Raw genomic sequence first — 18,654 nt, forward strand, 5'->3', positions numbered from 1 at the left:
GCGTCGAGGATCTCTGCCGGCACTTCGTGTCTCGTGGAGCCATTTTATTTTCGCAATCGAAATCTAAATCTATGTTAAGCTTATTCTTACTTAAATAAAACTGAAAATTGTTTAAAATATATTTAAATAGTTTCAATGCCATACAGAATAAGCACCTATATATTGCTTTATCTGGGATTAATAAAAAACATTTTTTGAAAGAAATATTTATATACTTCTTCTAGCTAACATATAAATAATCTTTAAAGTTGAAAATTTCATTTCTTCTTCACAGCTAAATTTCTTAAAAACAAGAAAGTATTGTAGAAAAATAATTTTCAAATTTGTATTTGCAATATGAAAATATTTCAAAATCGTTTAGTTGAATGTTGGAATATATAAAGGAATATTAAAAGCTATTGAATCCTATTACGAACATTATTGCAGAATCTCTATTTCTCGATATTCGAAACCATTAAAAACTATTTTACTGTTAACTCTTATTGGATTTGAAAGAAACAAATTCGTGGTTTAAAGACACTGCATTTATTTAACAAAGATTAGAGTTAATTCGACACTTGGTCATACAAAGAGAAAATGCGGTAACAACCCACCCCCTCAAACCCACCCACTCTCACACACACACACACACACAACTACAACAAGGATAATTCATTCTCTGTTGCATCGAGACCATGTCGTAAAAGTATCGTCAACCGTGTTCGTCAGTGTTATGTTGCCACAACATACGGGAGGAATACTCCGGAAAAACAGGGTGGGATCTTGTCCAAATCCAGAGAAAAACCAAAGTTGCTTAGGTTTTGTGTTTTACTGAATCGCATGCTGGCGAGTCCAAGTTGGAAAAACATGCTAGAGATTTTTACCTGTTGTGTGGTTAGGATAATTCTGCTCTCCTTTCTGGTTGATGGAATTTAAGAAAACTCGGGAAGGGATGAATTTGGTAGCACAGAGAAGGAAACATTTGGGCCTTAATGGTTCACGTTAGGGGTACGAGTGACTAAGGATCTGGATACCGGACTGCCAGTTATATTTAGACTTCATCAGATGTACAAGATGTTTACAGAGTATTTAAGTTTACAAATAAACTCAGTTATAATGCTAACGCCGCATTTCGGTATTAATAATCGTTGTCTTTAGATAAAGGTGATTAAGAACACGTTTTCAGATGACGCAGGTATACAGTAGTAATAATAGTGATAATAGTGATAATAATGATAATAGTCATAATACTAATAATATTAATAATACTAATATAGTAGTAATACTAATAATAGTTATTATGAATTCATAAGGTACTTAGTGGGATAGATTATAACGTCAGTGTCATCGATCTATTCGTCCTACATGAAAATTGTCCAAGCATATTGCATCATGTTATATACGAACTATGTTATAAGGTTATATTACGTTATAGAAGAGCTTCCCAATTTTGACAGGTCGTTACATTGAAACTGTGTTTTCAGAGTACCGTATTGTAAGAGAGTTGACTGTTTCTACTAAAGTATCGAATCTCCAAAGCAGTCAAGTCCCCGTAGGCCTCATTAAAGAACTTTGTCTGCTATTCGTCATTATTTAATTTGTCTTAAATTAGAAATGAGCCAAGAAGTCGTTGTCGCTGGAAGTTGTATAGTTAGATCCCGTTGCTAAGTTCATGCTTCTTACATCCGCTAGAAAAAGGACAGTTGAACGTCGGCGAACGTCGTCAAGGTGGGTGAAAATTGCCGTGTAACCTGGCAACTCGATGCACATTATTGGCGAAGCGCCAAATTCCTTCACGGTTACACAGAATCACCCATTCCTCGTTCCCAATGGCCGGTAAGCCCACCTTTTTCCCTTCTTTTGTGCGCCATCATTTTGTTACGCATCGCTTGGCTCTGTATCCAGGTAAAGTTTTGCCGAATATTGTTACGACAGCTTTACACGCAAGTTTTTTTATTACTCACTTTGTGAAAGCGGTTTTTACTAAACTTGTTTGTTTAACGGCTAGTTGGCACTAAAAGACTAGAAAAGTCAATTGAAATTCATTTTGACATTTTCGTCTATTTAACATTAGAACTACCAAATGGGTCAAATTGACCCATTCCTAAATTTTCCTTTCCTATTTATTAAAATGATAACAGATGCTTCTCTGCGAAATTACTAAAGAAATTGATTTTGTAATAAGCAAATTGAATCATAAAACAATTGAAATCTCAATAGCTGTATTCTTAGAGTTCTTAAAATTTGAAAATGTTAATTTGACTCCTCGGTACTTCTATGGTTAAAAGTTTGTTGCTGGTTAAAAAAAAAGTGTCGTTTACTGGTATGCACGAAGCATTAGAAAAAGTTATTACTAAACGTGTAAAATGAATTGAATAAAAAGAAACAAAAATATATGTATAAATATTTTTATTTAATTACTTTTCATTATTTTTGGTACTTTCTTTGTGCTCTTTAAGGATTAAACTGTCAATGAGAAGATTTGCATGTGTGAAGATCTTACTTATTATTGCTACGCTTATATAATAATGTAATTTTGTTTCTTAAAACGTGATTTTTTAAATTTTTATTTCGAATAAATAAAAAATGATTTGGAGAACTGTTAATTTCACAGATTGCGGTAATAAAAACATAAAATACTTTTGTGTACTACTGTATGGTAATGGATTCAATTCACTTGTAAATACAAGTAAATACACATCTATATTGAAAGTGTCCGTTTAAATTGATTATCTTTGTATTTATGTTTACTTCTGCCGAATTGTATACACGAATCCATGTTTCTGTTAGGTAGTGAAATTTTAAATTAATATGTAAATAGATTGATCAATAAATGTATGTTATCAATCAATTAACGTATTTACCGCAACATACTGTTTTTCGATATCATTCAAAAACATGTTTAATGCAACCGTTCGTATTAATCTCTCTGTATGGGTAATCTGAATTTAAATTGTCAGTGAATAATTATATTGCTTTATAAAATACGAACGGAAATGACACCGTAAAAAATCTTCATTTCTTTTAACACAGTCAAATCAAAAACCAAATAATGTATAATAGCATATTAAGTATCTATTAAGTTATAGAATCCAATAAATTGAAAATTCACGAGCTGTTTTCTACTGCAATTCCTAATACACTCATATATAGAGTGAAATTATTCGTAATTTAAAAAATGTCTCAAATGCGATTTTCTTCGAGAGAGAGTAATAATTTGGTACGCTTACTTAGTTTGTCTCCAAGTGGACATGTGTAGAAAATACTAAAGCCACTACTATTTTTCAAGTAGGGTAAGTTAAGAAGAGATGGTCCACTTTTTTAAAAAGAACAGTACGTCATAAATATTATTAATACTCTAAATAGAAATAAAATATATTTATAAAAATAAATATGCTTATACAAGAAGAATAGTTAAATAGGTTTCTAGCAAAATTCAGAATACCACCTAAACAAATTAAAAATATTCGATAATTTCAATGAAATCGATCTATTTCAAACGCGAAACCACCCCACCTGGAATTACCCTATAATGATGTAATTTTTCCCATAAGTCAGTGCAGCCAGTCATTTTTTACAAAACCCATCAGAACAAAAGAAGTTGTATTCGCAACATTTTCTAAATAACGAATACTATCGGAAATAATTTCATATATAGAGTAAAATGAGACATCCCTTATGTACGTATGTATTTATGTATTTCTTATGTAAGACTCAAGATTGCAGAAGACGGTACAACCATGAAATGAGAAATTAACGCGTCACGAACTTCCTAGAGCAGTTGCGTCCTCGAGCCGCGAATTTCCCCCTTTACCTGACCTAAGATAAGGTAGCTGGTTCTGAGGGATTATTGGAAGAAAAATGGTGTAGAAAAGCAGGAGAAAAGACTCTTAATCAAACCGGCAGGGTCTCTTATCCGAAACGGTGCCAGTGACATCATCGATCGGCTTACCTGTCAACGATACCAAACTTCTCGGTGTCGTCCGGCAAACTTCTGCCGGGAATTATCCCGACGGCATCGAACTTTTTTTGCCTCCATTTTCCGCTTTAAGGACTCTGGGAACTTCGTTATTTCCATCGGGTTCGCAACTTCTCCGGGTCGCATCCATTCTTTCTCTGTACTTGTTAAAACATTTACACAGGGAAATCGAGCTTGCGAAGTTATAGTATAATAAGGACACCGGTGTAAAATTCTAGAAGATCGTCGTTTACGGAAGCGATATTGTATGTTGGAGATTTAAAATCACGGGCAGCGGCGATTTCCAGAAGATTTTTTAATTTTTAAAATGCAGCACTATAAGTCACAGTTTGTCTAACGCCTTTGAAAGTTCTATGCATCCTTGTACCGACAGGGACTGTTTCATTGTTTGTACTCGCGATTTTATGTTTACTACTTCCAGGAGAGTAGGCTATGGCTTCTCGTAAAGTCATCTAACACGTGCCGGAAGGTTTCAAACGACTATCTAACAAGGAGAGGGTCAGACATAAAAATCTGTTTTTGAATGAAACCCTATGCATATTGCAGTAAATATTCAGAAATAAAAAAACCCTCATGACTTTATTTAGAATAGCTCTCCGTTTTCGAAAAAAATGAGTTTTATGTTCGTATATTACTGTAATTAGATGATTGGAAGAAGACTACTAGAATAAGGTGTCGCAGCAGCAGTAGTAGCATCTCCGGCTATGACGCTGAAGGTTGTAAGTTCTGAATCTCCATGCTTGGAATTCTTTTTTTCCACCGTTTTACTGTTTTCTTTTGAATTATAATCTCTAAATAACTTGTATTTTATTATTGTAATATTATTCATCGTTTTATTACAGTAACATAAAAACTTCAAACTCATTTTATTCGAAAATGTAGGACCATCATCAAGAAAGTCATAAGTGTTTTTCATTTCTAGGTATATACTGTAATATGCATAGGGTTTCGTTCAAACACAGATTTTTAGTCCGGCTCTCTTCTTGTAAGACATTTTTTACATGCGGACGTCTTTTCGCTAGAGTGATGGTCACTCTCGTGCTCAAATAAGAGGCTTACGCGCCAAAATAGGTACTTACGAGCGTATCCCGTTTGACCAACGACAAATCCGTTTAGTTCAACCGCCAATGGAAAAATTACTCACTTCTAGGATTTCCAAAAGTCGCCGAAGACCCACCTTTCTTTTTGTTAACGGCGAGAGTTTTCCAGGAACTAGCCAGTCAGTCGGCAATGAGACTCCATAAGCTAAGGCGCATTTCTAATTTACGTTTATACATTTTTCTATACATTAATTTTAACGACTAACGTCGCCACATAATCAAACTCCAAGCACCGGATAATAATACAGGCCACTCTAATTTTTGATAAAGAACGATTCAAAGATATTTGGAGTTTACACAAATGTCAAGTATTATTAATTGTATTTTTAAATTAAAAAGATGTAATACTTCTCTATTAATTAATAATTAACACATAATCTGCGGGTAATGTAATATTCAGTTTATTGCGGTCTATGCGTTATCTTCAGGTAACGTAATATTCAGTTTAAAAGCTTTCGTGCTTAAAACTGAATTGTTATGTTTTTTCGTCCATATAAATAGAAGAGAATGATTTAAATCAACCACTGTACATTATCTTCAATGAACGGAATGTTGCCTCTGTACGTTGGCTCTATCCTTCAAGTCTTTGACTTTTAATCTTGAGTCGCGCTTATTTCAAGTAGAAGCTAATATACGTCAGCGTTTTTAGTTCCTTTGACGTCGAAATGAGGCATCTTCTGCTGTTATTGGCTGTAGATTTACAATGAACGCGGATTTCCATTTTCTCCCGGCAAATTATTGGAGATAATGTAACTGTAATCAGAACAGTTCAAAAATAAATTGTAAAACGAGGCGTCTATCAGCTACTTGTACTCTCGTAAAGCTTGTAGATTAAACTCGAATTATTTTCGTAATTTTATAGACACAGTATATGTTAATGATCAAATTCTTCATAGTGTTCTTCTTTGTTTTCATTCATCAGTAGCGAATAATTGTGAATTATTCTTTGAATAGTTTATATACAAATATTGCACTTAAGTTTGTTTCGACAATAAAACTGATTTTGAAGTTTTCAATGATTGTCTATTATTATGCATTATTGACTTTTTGTAATATGTTATTATACGATCAACAGAAAATTCGATTTTTTATTACTAAAACTCGTAAAACCTGTTTCTACGAAGAACTGAATTATGCACCGAAGTCTCAAATACTAGAAAAGAAGAGAACTACATATTAATCAATAATTAAGTTACTCAATTATAGCTTACAATTATAAATATTAAATCTGTGCACTCGAAAGATTTTTCGCTAAATAAATAATCACCATTTTCTGATCAACTATCGATAATAGTCTTTAAAGCTAAAATAAAGAGAAATCGTATGTAAATATAAAAATACACGAACAGAATTATTTTATCTTATTTTTTCACGAATTAAGACATACAAACTAGCCAATTTTGGACCTGGCAGACAACGATATTTTGGAGGATAAGCATACTTATTCATCCATGCAAATATTAAAGTTTGTAATGTTTTAACATGAAACCAAGCGATGACAGATTGTCGCATCTTGAATTTAAGGGATTAAAACTAGGGGTTGGAAACGTTTATAATGTCAGTTCCAGTTCTTGAAACAGTTATGAAGTTTTGTATCAGTCTTAAACCAGTCTTGCGGTAGTCTTGTAGTAATCCTGAGAAGACAAGATCTGACAGAACGAGACCTTATCTCATTAGAACGAAATACGCTATCTGTGTAAAAGTTAGAAAGAAATACACGCAGTTGTTACCGCTGATGGCAATTCACGTCTTTTCAAATATAATAATCTTCACAATATATTATTCTTCTGCTCTTTTCCATTTATAACTTCTTTAACGAAAAGTTCTCCATGTCAAACAATAGATCGTTGCAAGACTAACACTAAAACTACTAAGCAATTAAATCGCCTTTTTGAAATTCCTCTACAAAAACTTCAAAAGTGCATCTATTGAGACTTTAATTGACTTCTAATTCACTTTGCGTGTTGCTAAAACAATTTTTTAAATACCTTCTCAGAGAAACATCAGTCTTCTTTTTAATAATTGCAGAAAGAAGATACCAGGAATCGGTCATTTCGACCCGTCTGGAACCTCTAGTGCTGATATTTCAAAACAATTTTTCTAATTTTTGTGTCTCTTTGTGTCTGACGTTAGTCAGTTTGCGGCAATTAGCATAAGATTTTCTTCATTTTCACTACCCTGTGTCATTTCTTACATATCCAGCCGCGACGGCGTTTTAATTCAACTTTTATACGTAACCCGACGAAATCGGATCGATGGATACTTGGAAAACGTAGGAATTCATGTCGCGCTGATCTCGAAGCTGCTGTTACTGGCCCGAGTTGTGTATTTCGATGCGCGTATATCGACAGATGCGACAGGGGGCGTGGTAACGCGACGGTTATCTCATCGTCGAATCGAGCCAAGAGGCCAAGGTTAGCTTTATTTCGAACACGGGCACGAGCTTCTGGTACCGTGCCCGTGCCAATGGTCCAGTCCCATTTCCGCCAACGTCGCGTTCCATTCCCGACAAGTGGAAAAAATGCAAACTGAGCCACCGCTCGACAACTATTAACCCCCTAACCGCAAATAATCGATCGGGACCTCGGTTTTCTTGAATTCTTTTGAATCAGATTCTAACTTGAATGACCGTCTTTTTTTCTTGTTTACCGTAGATTACGTTTTTTTAGGCTTTTACATGGCAACTTTAATTTTCTTCGGTTTATTGAACATACGTTGAAGTACTTTAAAGATCTTGATACAAAACTAACATTTATATACCAGAACGTAGTAAGATTATTATTTGTGTTTTCAACTTTTTAGTATACAGAATAGTACATATAATTATATAACAACGAAACAGTTTCTATTGGGTTAAATTACATTTAATTTTCAGGTATTAGATAAATGATTTGATCCAATATAAATTTGATTTAATTTAACAATTTTTATGATTCGTTTGAAATGAAAGATGTTCAGAGTAAACGTTGATAGTAATTCACTTTCAACATCTTACTAGTAAATGAAAGATGATTATAATTCTATTGGTCTGATCAAAAGCTTTTCTTCGTGTCTGAGTAAAGACAGACATCAGTCAAGTATTCCGTCTGCGGCAGTTCTTTCTTTACTTATTTAATATAGGCCGGTTCTTAGGGAAGTCTCGAGAGTGATATCGCGTACAGTGACGGAGTTATTTCAGATAGTTGGAAAGAAGTAAGATCTTTATAGTGCCGTTAAAAGGAAAGACGTATACGACGGATCAAATTAAATTTATTAAAAACTCCATTTTCTATTATCTTTTCTTCTACTATTGCTTTTGTCATACTTATTTCTGTTTTATTGTTTTCTTACTTGGTTTTTATTGATATAATATTGTTAAAAACATTTTAAACGCGCGTCAAAGTTCAAAGTATTTATTCTTTGTTTGTAATTAATAGCATTTTTTTGTTTATATCGATCTGTTTCAATCTCTCTGAATCTGGTTAAAAATGAAATTTATTCCGTTTAAAATATTTCCTGATTTGGACATAATTTATTAAATAAATATCATATAGTTATAAGAATGATTTATTTAAAACATACTTCGTTTTATGAAATATCGATACTAGGAAAATAAAAGCAATTTCCTTTCTTACGATATGGAAAAAAAAATTAATAGTTACAAATAGTCATGTAATAATTAAAATGCACAAGTGTTTGTAACCTATACATACATGTTATAACCAAGATGCTACATAAATTTTTCTGTGTGATGTATGGAGTTATAATTCCTTTTTATTATACTTTATAATTATATTAAGACGACCCAGATATTTTGAGGTCTGTAACTGAGGACCTAAAAATTACGTAATGGCCGTGACAAATCTTTTTATGGTTCTGTAAAAGTCATAACTTTTTCATCCCCCTAACAGAAGGGTTAATTACGAACAGGTCTACTCGGCTTCTGTGAAGAAGAGCCTCTCATTCTGCTAATCTAGCCACCATCTGTCCCTGTTTCACCTGACTGGCTAATCTTCATTTAAACTAATTTTTTTGCAGAGAAACGAATGTTCCTTAGTAGCATGCTGTTTTACGAATTGTTATTTATAAAACTAGTTATCAAAATGGTAGAATACTAGAATTGACCGTATCCCTCGTATAGTTGATTTGAAATAAAAATTGTAATATAAGAATTAAATTAGAATTATGTAAGTATATACCTACCTTTTCTGTTATGAATTTTATTAATACAACAGTAATACAGAAAGTGTTATGAATTTCCAAAAAATTGTTAACGTTGTTTTGTTATCTTGTTGGTGTTCTGTATAATATTATATATAGTATCATAATTGCATTATAATATTATAGTCTTTATATTATATTTTATTATGTTGTCCCTATGTAATACTTTAAAATTGGAATTATTTTAAATAGAAAATAAATTTGATGCAGAATGAATTTCTAGCTTATCTCTCCTGCATTTATGTTTTATTAATAAGTATATTTTATTATAATGATTGAAGTGCTATTTTCTAGGTGTCATAAATTTCAATGACTTTTCTCCCTGCTATTTCTTACGCTTTTTCTTATGTTCCAAGCAGGTCAAAGCAACTTTTTAAGCAGAAAAAACGAAATGACTTTCAGCTTTTTTATTTCAGTGTGTTTGTAGAAATAAAAAAATGTTCTTCAGATGTGTCGGTTGTGATATTTACATGCTCTAAATAATTTCTGCGAGGGTGCATCGTGGTATACACTCCCGTGTAGGTACATCTTCCCACTGGAGGAGAGTTTAAAACGCGCAGGGAGTGAATCGACCGTTTCAGTCCTTCCTCTATTGCATCTGAAAAGTCTTTATATGGAGTTCTTTTCCTTACTTCTGGAGAGAATAAATTTGAATTTAAATTTACGGTAAAGCAGAAATATAAGTGTGAAAAATTGAGTGTCACAAAATCTGTATACATAATTATTATTTCATGTACTTAAATGTAAGTAAAGTATTATTTGATAAAACCAGAAATCATGAAATAATTATACACATTATTAGAGATACAAATTTTAAATTGTATTGAACAGTTACTATTAATTTAAAAAATAAAAAGAATGAAAAGTACAAACATCAAACGTAAATTATAATTAAATTCAGCAGAACAGGAATTAATGATAATATATAATTAGTACTCAATTCTGATATCTAAATTTTAATAATGTTATCTAGTTTGTATATACACGTCACGTTATATTCGACAGTTGTTATTTAAAATTAGCAATTTAGTAATTCGTTCATTGGTTCTCAATTAAAAATAGAATTGAATATGTTAAATCCAATTTTAGAAGACACAGACAGTTAAAACGACCGAATTGATGGGTTTCCTTTCTGAAAACCGCGAACGTATATTTACATACCAAAACATTATGGGATAATAGCTTAGACAAACTCGTTAATTGGTCCAGCTGCTGTGTCTCGTGTTTAACATGACGTTCAAACTAGAAGTACAAACTGAAGAACTACCTATAATGGAGTCGCGTTGTCGTGTTCGCAGTGCTCCGTTACGTATTCAATGTCGCTTTCAAGCTGAATTTCTACAGAATAAAGTAGATTGTGCAGGACATTCCAAGCTAACCAATATAACTGTGAAGTAGGTAATTTTACAAACAAAGATAGGATGAAAATATGTGCAATACGTCTCGATTAATCTGTTTAATAAGACAAGCACTACGGCAAACAAGACAAATCGAGTTCCGACAAGAAAAAAGACTTTGTCAAGTAAATTTTACAGATCACGAATGTTCGTGCACATTCAGCAATTTATATACTCAAGTAGCTCAAATCGAATGGAATATTCTTTAAATCATGAATGATTTGGACAAATCAGAAATAAATAAAAATGCATTAAATTCTGTTTAACATTTAATCCTGTGTTTTATAACTATCGATAAAAAGGGATTAACAAAATGGAAAGAAAAGTAGGAAAAAGTACTTGTATTATTTTAATAGAGTTGAAATAACAGTTTCATAAAATGGAATTATTTTATTTCAAAAACAAAGCCGATCATATTATGTCTATACCAAGAAACCTTGGTATGATGCAAGTGGGTCTACAATCGAAAGTAGTGAATTATTCAAGAGCATATTTTGGATGTCTTATTTTGCATATTATCTTACTGCACCAGGTAACTAAGACTTGAATAACCGGAGCTCCAGACAATTAAGATAGCCTATAATCAAAGCCTAGTTAATGGAGGTCTTACTGCAATCGATTTCGAGTTTTTTCGCGTAGGTATGCGTTAAAGATTACAAGAACTCTGAATGGTGAATTTCGAAAAGAATTAATAAATTTTCAATTTACATTATTTTAAGGAAAAAACGTGATTTAAACTCATACTGTTCCACATCTTTCGATTTTCTTTTTATCACGTGGAATGCTTTTCTACCTGATTTTATAATCTTATTATAATATTCACTTCATATACTATGTACATTTTCAAATTTCATGTTATATACGTGAATGATATTATTCTTTAAATATTGAAAATACATACGAACGAAAGATTAAATAAATGTTTGTCGAACAAAGAGAATCATGAAAAATTTATTGAAATAGTGAATATTCATACGTCGCTGGTCTGATCAGGGATGATTCTTATTCTACTTTTTCGACCAAGAACAGATTTGATTCCACTTGACTGAACAGAGACAACGTATATTCCGCTTCACTGAGTGCAGATATTTCTTTTCAATTTGTCTGAAGCCAGGTATTTTCCTTTTGAGTTGTCTGACCATGTGTAAACCACGTTTCACTTATCTGTCCCAGATGGCTTCTGTTTTTACTCGTCATTGCCAGTTGCTACATCATTCTTGCAATTAGTGTCAATATTTCTCAGAGGAATTTGACCTAGCAAGGTGGAGTTATAACTAAAGGTCGAATTATTTCGAATTGTATTAAATAATTCTGATCAATAAAATACCATTTATATTCAAAACTATTCTTTATTCTTTGGATTGACATATTTCCTTGAATTTTTGTTTAATTTCTTATGCTATGTAGAATTTATTATGCTTCCCTGAATATTAAAATTTAAACATTTCTTTCATATCAAACAATTTTTCGTATTGTAACTTTCAACTTTATATAATTAAGATTTTCATAATTAGTTTCAAAATTAAGAATGGAAGAAGATTACTTCAATAGAAATTTATAACAGCATTATATAGCTGCGATGCGATGCGAAAAACAAAACAAAGAAACCGAATTTTCTTACAACAGAAAATAAAACACGATGATGACAACAATAGTTTTACGAAATGTTCGAATAATTAAAATTTTGTTCAATTATTCAAATTGTTCGAACTATTCCATACGTTAGAACTACTCAAACAATCTAAATTTTTGTAAATATTTGTACAATCTTGGCTATTCCAACAATCCAAGCTACTCCAACTAATGAAATTATTTAAATAAGAAGAATTATTAGAACTATTCACACTACCCGAAAGTTCGAAAAATAAGTTCACATTCAAACTAGCTAAAAAGTTTGAATTTTTCCAGTATCTACTAGTTTAGATGCGATTATGTAACTACAAAAGGTCGCTGCTCAATTCTCCAACTGGAAACAGTTCTACCCTATTTTATTCTTCTGGCAAAAAATGAACCGGATTCTACCTATTCAGCTGGGAACGATGTCCATTTTACATGTGCCAGTGAAGGGGATCACTCTTGGCAATTCTCTTAGACGACTAAAACTGATCCGAATTCTCTTCGTCGAACGTGGGTGACCTCGATTTTACGTGTCCACCCCTACACGATCTGTATTCCCATCGGTTTTCTTATATTAAATTTATGAAAATGATCTTTGATTCGTTGGAACTAATAAAGAGTAAATTTGTGTCTAAAGAAGATGATGGTGAATAGATTCAGGCGTAAGCTGATACAGAGAAACTTCCTTTATGCTGAGGCTTGCATTGCCCAACCCGAACGGGGTGAAGAATGGTGTTTGCTCAAGCTTCTAATATGACAGACTGCACGTGTGAGAACACTTGCAATACCAGACGTTATTGAATTTTTCGAATTTTTCGTGATGGAAGGTAAAAGTAGTAATTTTTTACTTTTACTGAAAGGATTATTTCTGAATTTACTCACTGAAGTGAATTACAGTTTATCCACTTTCATAATATTACACTTTCGAAAATTTTAATTTATAATGTACATGGTGTTGTCGACGGTATTTCTGTCCACCGCTTTTCTCGGAAATGGTAAGTATAAGAATAATGGCAGAGAATAAAATTCTACGGTTTGTTATGATCAGCACACTAGTGACAGCAATTTCCTATGCTTCCAATATTTTACATTTCAATTCGACTTGGCAGCTGCTTTTATATAAGAAACAAGAAAATAGTATTCCACTTAAGAAGTTCAAGATTACTTTGGTTTCTTGAAAAATATCGTAAATATGCAGAATTGTTATATATTACTGTCTTGTTATAGTAAATCGTATAAGTTTTTTCTCCGCCACTTTTTCTCATATTTATTATTTCCGAGAATGACACTGGATAAAAATAAGGTGAACACTAAATAAATAGAAGAATTAAAATACGTGTCAGTATATTCTTATCTAAATTATTAACTCTATTGTAAATCAAAAAGTAAGAAAATATATAAACTTTTTTAAGTTTTCTTTATGCCAATTGTTTTATATAGAAAAACTATTTTGAACGGAGAATTGCTGAATTTAATTGATTTATGCTTGCCGTAATTCCAGCATATATCTCACTGAAATTCCATCGAAGACATTATCTCGAAACATGCAAGCCAGAAACACAAAGCATTTACACATATGCCTCTGCGCTCCACGCTTGGTCTCCATTGCTTTGGTAGATACACCCATAATTCATGCTGAAACCTTCGTAATGATCATCAGGATTTGACCTGTCAGATTAAACACTGAATCAAATTTAACAGTGCATTCTTTTATTAATTCATTCGTATTTCTTAAGATAAAGAATTTGATTTGCTATCGCATAAAATGTAAAAAAGTTAATAAATATAAATAAATAAAATACTTAATAAATAGAAAATTGAATTTTACTGACATTCAAAGCAATTTTTATATTGACATCGCAACAGCGAAACTTATAATAGGGAAAACTAATTTTCAATGAATTAAATATTACAAATTAGTCAATAAAAGTTTATATTTATGCAAAACATATGGTCTGCTCGTAATGTTAACAATTTTTGGGAAAAACTTTTAGAAGTTTTCTCAATACCTGTGTCAAAGGTATATTGTTAGATATATGATTGAAATGTCAATTTGTAATTTTCAAAACTACAGTTCAATTTAACGTTATGTAAATGGTAAGTGATATACAAATCATGATGATAAAGAAAACTGATATGTTATTCTGTGATGTTGAAAGATAAATATGAATGTACAGTATGTTTCACTTTATCTGAAAATAAGGAATGTCACCAGGTCGTTTGTTACATGGTATTCTATGACACTGAAGAAGAACCAAGTTTATTACACACTATATGATGTGTCTGGTGACTTAACGAAAAATGTGTTCCAATAAACTTTGGCCCACATAGTTTTTCTAATAAGACCACTTTCAACATTTTAAGCTCTTTAACTAGTAGTGATTCATTTTAATATTCAAGGAATATCAACTGAATTTATATTTCACCAAATCTCTACATTTTCTTTTAAACCCACAATTTGTTGTTAACCGGCAAAAACTAGATAGGAATACTAACGTTTTAATTAATCCCCCAGTTAATAATAAGGAGAAGTAAAAGTCATAATGGATTATCACAAATAAAATTTCATAATTATGTGTTCAACAGTCTGCACTAAGTAATGTACAGAACTATTACATTTCTTAGGAAATCTGCATCTTACAAAAACGATTCAATGCTATCATATGAACATTTATTTTTAATAGTAAAAAATTTGGATATTCCATAATATTCCAAATTGACAATCGATTAAATAACAATTACCTGTATGGCTTTTTATACAGGTTTTCCTTATTTAATAACGTATACTTAATTTATATCTATTATACATGCGCAGCACTTTAATTACAGTTTAGTCATTGACAATTCGATATTTTATAATTAAATGATTATAAAATCGTGGAAACATCCAGAAAACAGTTTAACAGTTATTGTTCATGAGTTTCACGAGTAAGAAAAATTGATATATATATAGGAATTAGCTATTCACGTAGAAAGAAACACACCACGGCAAAAAATTTAATTACATAATACCTCTTAAAGGATCTTTAATAAGAAAAAATAATGTCGAACATATTCTTTTTTTGTTTATACCAGCAAAATCACCTTTTGTTCGATTCTATGGCAAATCACGCTTCAGCCAGCATATCGGATGTATTTTCAGGATTTAATAAAGACCTCAGAAAAGAAAGAGGAGCTCATTGTCCTATTGTTACCAGCGGGTGTACTTCGGGTTTCAGTCATCGTTCTTCACCCTCGTCCCAACCGTTCTCCCTTCACGCTTCTTTCACATGATCCTCCTAAAAGCGTCTTCTGACTCGGGACAAAAGTACGATCGCTGTTTTTGGTGTAGTAAAACACACACTGCTGTCTCTGGTGTACAGTCCGCACCTCCATCTGCGGTGAGGATACATTGCCGTCTTTTACACTGTATATTTATACCACTTACACGTAGGAGATTTAATCTCTACAAATTGTACAACGTTGTCGCCAAGTTTGATGCATTGTTCTACACTCTGGTGTTTGTTATTATATAATGCATCTGGACAATGACTACATTAAAAGTGTAATTTTTTACTTTAACTGCAAGTATGTACCATTTCCTTACTGTTATTACGTAATATTTTCAATGAACTGTTTATTTACTTAGTTTTATTTACGTAGGGGTTATAACATTTCTCAAACTTTTGAATGATAAGTTCAATTGCAAACTTGTGTACACATTCAGTGCGCTAGGTAATAATTTTAGATGGAAGCTGAAAAATGATTTAATCTTTCCGTTTTTTAGTTTAGATAGAAAATGATTAGCAATTTCGTTTTATACAATATTTAATGAATGAGACATTATGCGTAAGTATGAAATATATTTGATTATTTGCTATATTTCACAAGTTCTATATGAATGAAGAAAAAAGTTGTTAATATGCGTATCAATTTGTTACATGTTAATATAAATTTCCATAGAGTAATTTATAGCTACTTATGATAACAAATAAAAAATATGGTTCATTGTATATTAAATGCATATTTAATTTATTTAAATTAATTTATTAAATTCAAAAGAGAATTTAGATTCAATTTACTATTATCAATGTTTTCTAAATTATTTAAATACAATTTTCTACATGGAAAAAATTTCTAGACCACAAGTAACTTTCGAAATGTCGTAGTCATTAGTACTTTTTTAAACAGACTCCCATGCTGTTTGTCCTATATTGTTAGAAAAATTAAAAAACACAATTTAATAGCCATTAACAACCATATTGTTTCGGTTATGCAATTTCGAGAAATATACAATAATATGTCTTAACATCAGCCTAGACTCATAACTCGTGGATCTGTACTGGAACGTATATTTATTTTGTGATACACGTTACTGAGAGCAAGGGAAATACATCTCGGTACAAATTCACGAGTTCGTAATACCACGATAACGCACGCTTAGGACATACAGTCAACATTGGATAATTGCAACACTCAAGGGAACCAGAAGCTTGTAATTATGAAGAGCTATAATTGAATCCACCCCAAGAAACGAGGATTTTCATGGCAGTCATAAAAAAAGACAATACGGGTGAAGGAAAAAGAAAGATTGAGAGTCGACGCGCCCGGAAGCTCAAAAATCGAACTTCTTTATTTTTTACTTTTGATGAGTGGAACTTTCACCATCATGTTTGTTATGTTTTCATATTTAAAATGACGCCAAACACGATAGATTTACAATTATAATTGCTTGTAGAAAAACCGATTGTAGTTTCGGATATAGAAAAGGACTGCTAATAGAAAAAAAGAGACATTTAAACCGTCAAGTTCGACAGTAGTCAGATCATATTACACCCTTCAATCACCGTCGGTTGTCAAGCGCTATGGTGTGTTAAAATGAATCTGGTGGGGATGATTATGTTCCAATTATGAAGAGGTCCTCAATGTTGCAATTATCAAATGTTCACGGTATCATTCCAAATTCTTTGAAACTGCATAACCAACAGTATGGTTGTCGAGGCCATTAAATTGGATCTTTTATCTCTATACGAATATAGAACAAATAATACAGGATTCTAGGTAAAAAGTTAACGAAGAGCTTGACGTTTCGAAAAAGTAAGCTTGAAAAAGAAACATCTTAGAATAGCGAATTTGAGAATTTGCGAATAGGGGAATTTATAATAGCTTTCTCCGAAGCTTTCTTTCTAACGCTATATATGACAGAAATATTTAAGTGTTTCTAATTAACTCTTTCAAGCTCGGTGTATATTATAATGTACATTGTTTTACTATTTCAATATCTGACAAAATGTCGAAATTATGACAGATAATCGTATATATACCTTTACTTTGAGCCTATTTCTACCAGAAAAGTAGTTTACTACCAGTATTTTATTCGAAATAATGTCATTACTGATGATGTATCGAATAGCAGTCCATTGGTATTAAAGATATGAACATAATTTTATACAAAAATCAGGTCTGAAGAAGTTAAGTAAAACATTTCCTTCTCTCGAAATTGTATGATTGAAAAAGTATGATCGTTGAAGTCATTAAATAATGTTTTTTAAATCTATATATAAATATGGGATAAATAATATACAATTTCATCTAAGAAAGTACTGAAGACTTTAAAATTTTGAAAACCTGACCTTTAAAATAGAAGTTTTTTTTTCGAAATCTAAAAACAATGGAGATATTAGTGTCCCCATTCAGATCAGGCACTATACATATGTATATATATGTTGAGTGTACAAAAATGCTACAGTTCTCTTATCTCCATGTAATTTATTTCATTTTCAAATTTTTCAAATTATTTAATATAGTAATATTTTCGTATAAAAGTGCGTTTATTAATTTACATTTATATTTGTTAATTGAAAGTTATAACATACTTTTGTCAATCAGTGCTTTGTATAGATTTCTTTTAAAAAAGGAACTTACCCTTAGGATCTAAACGCACACATTTACCATGTCTACAGCCTGAGGCTTTGTATTAATATCGAAATATATATATATTTCCAGCTTTCCCTTTGCCTTTTTAAAGAAGAATCTGTGCAATATATTATTCCGTTAATGACCTTCTTGTTTGGCTTTAAAGCGAAATATGAGTCTCATAACTATAAAGTCGAAGGCTGTCAATTTACTGGCATCCTCATGTTCAGCGTGTTCGAAAAGTATTGCTAATATTTACAAGGTGTACTCAAATAACATTATTAAACCTTGAGTCGACTTACATAAAGAAATTTCAATGGTAATATATTTTATTAATCAGTTACAGGAAAAAGATTCTTCAAAAATAACATTACAAATCTGTTGGAGTTTTATCTATTGAAAACTATCCACTGATGTCAAATAAACTATATTGATAAAATTACTTAATTTAAACACGGCTTTCCGTATGTACAGTTTAACGCAAAAC

The 18,654-nt window shown here is 31.6% G+C and overlaps 1 protein-coding gene and 1 long non-coding RNA gene across 10 annotated transcripts in view; one reads left to right on the top strand and one right to left on the bottom strand.

The window, feature by feature from the left end:
- Positions 1 to 18,654, top strand: part of Nmdar2 (glutamate ionotropic receptor NMDA type subunit 2) — a 466,012-nt gene that overhangs the window by 148,127 nt on the left and 299,231 nt on the right. Inside the window, exon 1 of one of the 9 annotated variants that reach the window (XM_076369022.1) lies at positions 1,846 to 1,884. The exons of the other annotated variants lie outside the window; for them this stretch is intronic. The gene's annotated coding sequence lies outside the window, so the exon portion shown is untranslated. Of the gene's footprint in view, positions 1 to 1,845; positions 1,885 to 18,654 lie in introns of those variants that run through there. 9 annotated transcript variants of the gene reach the window in all.
- On the bottom strand, positions 706 to 7,358 carry LOC143174700 (uncharacterized). Its single transcript, XR_012998917.1, has 3 exons — positions 7,047 to 7,358; positions 3,932 to 5,811; positions 706 to 2,001 (listed from the first exon to the last, which is right to left on the bottom strand). It is a non-coding gene; the product is annotated as an uncharacterized LOC143174700 (long non-coding RNA).

This window comes from Nomia melanderi, chromosome 7 (genome assembly GCF_051020985.1).
Source record: "Nomia melanderi isolate GNS246 chromosome 7, iyNomMela1, whole genome shotgun sequence".
Lineage (NCBI taxonomy): Eukaryota > Metazoa > Arthropoda > Insecta > Hymenoptera > Halictidae > Nomia > Nomia melanderi.